General features: G+C 40.8%; 1 pseudogene; it reads left to right on the top strand.

The window, feature by feature from the left end:
- Nucleotides 1-1,247: 1,247 nt before the first annotated feature.
- Nucleotides 1,248-1,887, top strand: LOC111774046 (large ribosomal subunit protein uL13 pseudogene; annotated as a pseudogene).

Below are 1,887 nucleotides of genomic sequence, written 5' to 3'. Positions count from 1 at the left end.
ATTGTCTAGGGCTAGAGGATTGGAGGAGGGGGGCTTGGAAAGAGGAGTGATTGCTAATAGGTATGGGATTTGGGGGAGAGGAGTAATGAAAACAAAGTCCTAAAATTGATTGTGATGATGGTTGCATAACTGAATATATCAAAAACGATTGTATGGTACACTTTAAATGGGTGAATTGTATGGTATGGGAAGTATATCTCAATATAGATGTTATTTAAGAAAAGAAGAGAAAGTGAAATCAGCTGAAGTCAGAAATTAAACCCAGAAGTGACTAGAAATAAAGTAAGTTCCTGGAACTTTCAGAATCCTGGGGAGAACTCTAGATTTACCCCAGGACATAAATACGAGTTTTAAGAAAGTTTTGTCTAGCTCTTATGGGAGGAGAAATCAGGATTGCTGTTGGTGAGTATATGAGGGAACTGGTACTCTCACGTCCTGTTAGTGTATTGGTAAATTCGTGTAATGTGTCAAAATTTTAAATATGCATACCCTTTAACGTAGCAAACCCACTCCAAAAGATGAATGAATATAGGTGTTCACCAGAACATGTTTCATAACATCGAAAATTAGAAATACTCTATGTCCATCTATAGGCAATGCTTCTCAACCCTAGCCAATTCAGTCCCTTTTTTATAATAAATATTTTGTAACACTCCCTTTACAGTCCTGAAATGAAAGCCATACATACCTACAACAAAATATACCTAACTGTAATATAAAAGAGAAATAAATGGAAAGTAATTTGTAACAAAATACTATGCATTTCAATATAAAAAATAATATGATTCAATAGGTTGACTCTCTAGACACAAAACATACTCTAGAGGGCAGTACCACCCAGTTTAGAACTCATTATCTACAGCGACCTGGTTAAATAATTTATGACATATCCAAACAAAGGAATGATATATATCTAGATTCATTGACATATTGTTGAATCAAAAGGCAGATTGTAAAACAGCAATTACTCAAGTAGTTTTATTTATGTAAATGTGTAAAGGTCTAAAAAGCTGCTCACCAGGATGTTGATGATTTGACAGGAAATGAGATTTGTAAGGACTTTTGCTTTTTTCCCTATGTATTTGTACAGTTGAATTTTCTCATCTGCGTAAAAATTATGGCAAGCCCCACTGGGTACTTAACAACACAGATCCCTAGGGTTCTGGAGTGAGGTCATGTCATCTGCAGTGGAGACATATGTACCCTTTGCGGAATAGTTCCTGGCCTTTCCCAAACAACTGCCAAAGATGGGGGGCGGGGGAAGGTCCTGGTACTTGGATAGCAGAGGCCATTTCCTGGGTTGGCAGGCGATCATCGTGGCCAAGTAGTTACTGCTAGGCAGGAAGGTGGTGGTCATGCGGTGCTAGGGCATCCATATTTCTGGCAATTTCTACAGATAGAAGTTGCAGTACCTGATCTTCTAACACAAATGCACAAACACCAACTAGTCCTGTGGGTCCTATCTCTTCTAGTACCCTACCCCTTCCGGGCACCTAGCTGCATCTTTCGGGGGAACCATGTGAGACATTTTGTTGCTCAAGACCAATGAGACATGCTGCCCTGGACAGCCTGAAGGTATTCAATGGGATCCCACACTTGCCCCCCGACCTCTTGAGAAGAAAAAGCGTATGATGGTTTTTTACTTCCCCAAGCTTGTGCATCTGAAGTCTACTCGGAAGTTTGCTGAGCTGAGGCACTTAGCTCACAAGGTAGCCTGGAAGTATAGACAGTGACAGCCACCCTGGAAGACAGGAGGAAGGAGAACAGCGAGATGGATTACTAAGGAAGCAGCAGCTCATGAGGTTGAGGGAGCAAGCTGAGAAGAATATGGAGAAGACAGTTGACAAATACCAAGAGGTCCTCAAGACCCATGGACTCCTGGTCTAG

The sequence above is a fragment of the Equus caballus genome, chromosome 6 (assembly GCF_041296265.1).
Source record: "Equus caballus isolate H_3958 breed thoroughbred chromosome 6, TB-T2T, whole genome shotgun sequence".
Taxonomy (NCBI): Eukaryota; Metazoa; Chordata; class Mammalia; order Perissodactyla; family Equidae; genus Equus; species Equus caballus.
Note: the sequence above shows the minus strand (reverse complement) of the source record. Positions and strands in the feature narration are given on the sequence as shown.